The following is a 6,807-nucleotide window of genomic DNA, read 5'->3' as shown; positions in this document are numbered from 1 at the left end:
CATTGTGTGAGAAACCACATGCGTAGCTTCTTTTAAACTTACGATACAACGTTGCTTAAGAATCTACAAGTGTACCTTTTTGAAAACTAATGACACAACTCTGTGCAAGAATCTACAGGTGTAACTTATTGAAAGCTACAGATACAACACTGTGTATGTATCTACACGTGTAACTTGTTGAAAACTAACGATACAACACAGTTTAAGAATCTACCCGTGTCACTTCATGGAAAATATCAACACAACACTGTGTGAGAAACTGCATGTGTAATTTCTTGAAAAGTAATGATACAACACTGTATGAGAATCTACACATGTAACTTATTGAAAACTAACGATACAATACTTTGTGTGAATCTGTAAGTGTAACTTCTTGAAAACTAACAATATAACATTGTGTGAGAATTTATAAGTGTAAGTACTAGAAAAGTATCGATACAACACTGGGTGAGAAACTACATGCCTTACTTCTTGAACACTAATGGTACACTGCTGTGTGAGATTCTACCAGTGTACCATACTGAAAACTAATGATACAATCCTCTGTGAGATTTTACACGTGTACCTTACTGAAAACTGACGATACAATGCTGTGTGAGAATCTACAGGTGTAACTTATTGAAAACTAACAATACAACACTCTGTGTGAAACATATGTGTAACTTATGGAAAATTTACGATACAACCCTGTGTGAGAATCTACACGTGTACATTATTGACAACTAATTGTAAAAGGCTGTATGAGATTCTCCCCTTATACTTTATTGAAAACTAATGATACAACGCTGTGTGAGATTCTACACGTACACCTTCTGGAAACTGATGACACAACGCTGTGTGAGAATCTACACGTGTAACTTATTGAAAACTAACGCTACAATGCTGTATGAGAAATTACATGTGTAAATTCTTGAAAACTAATGAAACAACACTGTGTGACAATCTATAAGCGATACATCTTGAAAACCATCAATACAACACTGTGTCTGGAACTATATGCATAACTTCTTGAAAATTAACGATGTAATGCTGTGTGTGTTTCTACAGTTATACCTTATTGAAAACTAATGATACAATGCTGTGTGAGATTCAACACTTGTACCTTATTGAAAACTAGCAATACAAGCTGTGTGAGAATCTATAGGTGTAACTTATTGAAAAGTAAAGATACAAACACTGTAGTATCTACACATGTACCTTATTGAAAACAAACGATACAAAGCTGTGTGAGAATCTACTGGTGTAACTTATAGAAAACTAACAATACAAGAGTGTGTGAGATTCTACACGTGCAACTTATTGAAAACTAACCCTACATCGCTGTATGATAATCAGCACGTGTACCTTGTTGAAAACTAATGATACAACGCTGTATGAGATTCAATATGCGTGCATTAATGAAAACTAACGATACAACGCTGTGTGAGAATCTACACGTGAATGTTATTGATAAATAACCATAGAACAATATGTGAGAATTTATAAGTGTAACTACATGAAAACAAGCGATACAATACTGTTTGAGAAAATACATGTGTAAATTCTTGAAAATTAACAACACAAGGCTGTGTAAGATTCTTCAGTGTACTTTAAAACTAACTATACTACACTGTGTGAGATTCTACACTTGTACCTTATTGAAATCTGAAGATACAATGCTGTGTGAGATTCTACACGGGTACCATTTTGAAAACTATGGACACAAAGCAGTGTGAAAATCTTCAGGTGTAACTTATTCAAAACTACAGATACAACACTGTGTAAGTAACTACACATGTACCTTATTGAAAACAAAAGATACAATGCTGTGTTAGAATCAACATGTGTAACCTATTGAAAACTAATGAGACAACATTGTGTGAGATTCTCCACATTCAACTTATTGAAAACTAACGGTACAACGCTGTGTGATAATTTACACGTATACCTTATAGAAAACTAACGATACAACGGTGTGTGAAAATATTCAGGTTTACCCCATCGAAAAGGAACGATACAATGCTGTGTGAGAATCTAAAGGTGTAACTTATTGAAAACTAACGATCCAACACTGTGTGAGGATCTACACGTGTAAATTTTTGAAAAATAAAGATACAACAATGTATGATATTCTACACGTGCAACCTTTGAAAAATGACGCTACAGCGCTGTGTGAGATTGTACGCGTGTACGTTATTTAAAACAAACGATACAAAATTGTGTGAGAATCTATAAGTGTTAGTTGTTGCAAACTATCGATACAACACTGTGTGACAAACCACATGTGTAGCTTCTTGAAAACTAAAGATACAACGCTGTGTGAGAATCTACACATGTACCTTATTGAAAACTAAAAATACCACACAGTGTGAGAAACTACATGTGTAAATTATGGAAAACTAAAGATACAACACTGTAAGTATGTACACATGTAACTTATTGAAAACTAACGATACAACCCAGTTTAAGCATCTACCCATGTAACATCTTGGAAACTATCAACTAAACACTGTGTGAGAACTTTCATGTGTAATAACTTGAAAACTAATGATACAATACTGTGTGAGAATCTGTAAACATAACTTCTTGAAAACTAATGAAATAACACTGTGTGAGAAACTACAGGTCTATCTTCTTGAAAACTAATGATACAACACTTTGTGAGAATCTACACGTGTACCTTAAGGGTAACTAACGACACAATACTGTGTGAGAATCTATAAATGTTACTTCTTGAAAAGTAGCGATACAACACTGTGTGAGAAAGTACATGCCTAACTTCTTGAAAACTAATGATACAACACTGTATGAGAATCTACATGTGTACCTTATTGAAAACTAATGATACAAATCTGTGTGAGATTCTACACATGTACCTTATTGAAAACTGAAGATATAATGCTGTGTGAGAATCTACATGTGTAACTTTTGGAAAACTAACAATATATCACTGTGTGATAATCTACAAATGTAACTTCTTCAAAACTAGCCTTATTACCTTTTGTGAGAAACTACATGTGTAAGTCCTTGGAAACTATTGATACAACACTGTGTGAAAAATTACATGTGTAACTTCTTTAAATCTAATGAAACAAATCTGTATGATAATCTATAAGCCATACTTCTTGAAAACCATCAATACAACACTGTGTGAGGAACTATATGCATAACTTCTTGAAACTTAACCATATAATGCTGTGTGTGTTTCTATATGTGTACCTTATTGAAAACTAAATATACAATGCTGTGTGAGATTCAACACGTGTACCTTATTGAAAACTATTGATACAAGCTCTGTGAGAATCTACAGGTTTAACTTATTGAAAACTAACCATTCGACACTGTCTGACTATCTCCTTGTGTACCTTATTGAAAAGTAACAATACAACATAATATGAGAACCTACCCGTGAAACTTCTAGGAAAATATCTGTATAACACAGTGTGAGAAACTACATGCATAATTTCTTGAAAACTAACGATACAAATCAGTGTGAGAATCTATAAGTGTAATTACTTTAAAACTAGGGATACCACACAGTTTGAGAAACTTCAGGTGTAGCTTCTTGAAAACAAAGGACACAACACTGTGTGAAATTCTACACGTGTAACGTCTTGGAAACTATCGATACAAGTCTGTATGAGAAACTACATGCGTCATTTCTTGAAAACTAACAATACAAACTGTGTGAGAATCTACACAGTAACTTATTGAAAACTAATGATCCAATACTTTGTAAGAATCTACATAGGTAACTTCTTGAAAACTAACGATACAACACTGTTTGAGTATCTACATGTGTAACTTCTTGAAAACTAACTATATAACACTCTATGAGAAGCTTCATGTGTAACTCCTTGAAACGTAAAGATACAACACTGTGTGAGAATCTATATGCGTAACGTATTGAAAACTAACTGTACAAAAATATTTTCAAAATTCCATCAGTAATTACTTGAAACCTAACGGTGAGTGTTATTGTTAGGGTTATGGTTAGGGTTAGATAGTTAGGTTTAGTATTATGTAAAGGTTATGTCTAGGGTTAGAGTTAGGGTAAGGGTTAGGATTAGGGTTAGGTTTAGGGATAGGGTAAGGGTAGTGTTAGTGTTAGTGTTAGGGTTAGGGTTAGGTTTAGGGTTAGGTTTAGGGTTAGGGCTAGGGTTAGGGTTAGAGGTTAGGGTTAGGGTTAGAGGTTAGGGGTTAGGGCTAGGGTTAGGGTTAGGGTTATTGCTAGCGTTAGGGTTAAGGTTAGCATCATGCTTAGGGTTAGAGTTAGGTTTAGGGTTAGGATTAGGGTTATTTTAGGGTTAGGGATAGGATTAGGGCTAGAGTTATGGTTAAGATTAGGGTTAGGGTTAGGGTTAGTTTTAGGTTTGGGGATAGTGTTATGGTAGGGTTAGGGTTAGGGGTAGTGTTAGGGTTAGGGTTAGAGATAGGGTTCGGTTTAGGGTTAGAGGTTAGGGTTCGGGTTAGGGGTTAGGGGTTACGGCTAGGGTTAGGGTTAGGGTTATTGTTAGCGTTAGGGTTAGGGTTATGATTAGGTTAAGATTACAGTTAAGGTTAGGGTTAACATTAGGGTTAAGTTTAGGCTATAGTTAGGGTTAGGGATAGTGTTTGAGGTAGGTTTAGGATTAGGGTTAGGTTTAAGGATAGAGTTAGGGTAGTGTTAGGGTTAGGGTTAGGGCTAGGGTTTGGTTTATGTTTTGGGTTAGGGTTAGGGTTGGGTTTAAGTTTAGATTAGGGTTAGAGTTAATGTTAGGGATAGAGTTAGATTTAGAGGTTAGTGTTAGTGTAAAGGTTAGCGCTAGGTTTAGGGTTAGATTTAGGGTTAGGATTAGGGTTAGGTTTAGGTATAGGGTTAGGGTAGGGATAGGCTTAAGTTTAGGTTTAGGGTTAGTATTAGGGTTAGGTTTAGGGATAGGGTTAATGTTAGGTTTAGTGTTAGGTTTAGGGATAGGGTTAAGGTTATGGTTACGTTTAGGGATAGGGTTAGGGTTAGAGGTTAGGGTTAGGGTTAAGGGTTAGCACTAGGATTAGGGTTATGGTTATTGTTAGCCTTAAGGTTAGGGTTATGATTTGGTTAAGGTTACAGTTAGGGTTAGGGTTAGGGTTAGGCTAAGGGTTAGATTTAGGGTTAGGGTTAGGGCTAGGGTTAGGGTTAGGTTTAGGGTTAGGGTTAGGGTTAGGGTTAGGGTTAGGTTTAGGTTAGGGTTAGAATTAACGTTAGGGATAGGGTTAGATTTAGTGATTAGTGTTAGAGTTAAGGTTAGGGCTAGGGTTGGGGTTAGGTTTAGGGTTAGGATTATGGTTAGGATTAGGAATATGGTTAGGATAGGGTTAGGGTTAAGGGTAGGGTTATGGTTAGGTTTAGGGTTTGGGTTCATGTTAGGGGTTAGGGTAAGGGTTAGGTTAGGCTTAAGGTTAAGTTTAGGGTTAGGGTTAGGCTTAAAGTTAGGGTTGGGGTTAAGGTTAGGATTTGGGTTAGATTTAGGGATAGGGTAAGGGTAAGGGTTTGGATTAGGGTTATGGTCAGGGTTAGTGGTTAGAAGCTAGGGTTAGGTTTAATATTAGGATTAGGGTTAGGTTTAGGGATAGGATAAAGGATAGGAAAGGGTTAGGGTATTCGTTAGCATTAGGTTTAGGTTATGTTTAGGTTAGGTTAGGTTACAGTTAGTTTGGTTTATCGTTAGGGTTAGGCTTAGTGTTAGAGTTAGGTTTAGGGTGTGAGTTAGGTTTATGGTTAGTGTTAGGTTTAGGAATATGTTAAGGCTAGTGTTAGGGTTAGGGATAGGCTCAGGGTTAGGGTTAGAATTAGGGTTAGGGTTAGGTTTAGGGTTAGGTTACGGTTTATCGTTTGGGTTAGGCTTAGGTTTGGGTTTAGGATTAGTGTTAGGGTTAGATTTTGGTTTAGCGTTAGGTTTAGGTTGTCCCTTATTGAAAACTAAAGATACAATACTGTGTGAGAATCTATAAGCATAAATTCTTGATAACCAATGATACAACAAGTTTCCTTCTTGAAAACTAACGATACAACACTGTGTGAGAATTTCCATGAGTAACTACTTGGAAACTATCGATACAACTCTGTGTGTGAAACTATATGAAAACCAACGAAACAACACTTTGTGAGAATCTGAAAGCGATACATCTTGAAAACCATCAATACAACACTGTATGAGGAACTACATTCGTAACTTCTAGAAAACTAACGATACAATACTGTGTGAGATTCTACCCTTGTAACTTATTGAAAACTAACGATACAAAACAATGTGAGAATCTACAGGTGGAACTTATTGAAAATTAATGATACAATAATGTGTAATTATCTACACTTATAACTTATCGAAAACTTATGACACAAACTGTGTACGATTCCACACGTGTAACTTATTGAAAACCAACTGTACAATACTGTGTGATAATATACACGTGTAACTTATTGAAAACTAATGATACAAGACTGTGTAGGTATCTACACTGTAACTTATTGAAAACAAAGGATACACCACTGTTGAGATTCTACACAAGTAATTCCTTGAAAAATAACAATGCAACACTGTCTTAAAATTTACACGTGCAACTTATTGAAAGCTAACGATACAATTCTGTGTGAGAAATTAAATATGTAAGTCCTTGAAAACTAATGAGCCAACACTGGGTGAGAAACTACATGTGTAACTACTTGAAACCAAACAATACAACACTGTCTGAGAATCTACCCGTGTATCTTCTTGAAAAGTAGCGACACAACACTGTGTTTTGAATCTATAGTCGTAACTTCCTGAAAACTAACGATACAACACTGAGTTCTAAACTGAATTCATA

This window comes from Mesocricetus auratus, unplaced genomic scaffold (genome assembly GCF_017639785.1).
Source record: "Mesocricetus auratus isolate SY011 unplaced genomic scaffold, BCM_Maur_2.0 Super-Scaffold_100035, whole genome shotgun sequence".
Taxonomy (NCBI): Eukaryota; Metazoa; Chordata; class Mammalia; order Rodentia; family Cricetidae; genus Mesocricetus; species Mesocricetus auratus.
Note: the sequence above shows the minus strand (reverse complement) of the source record.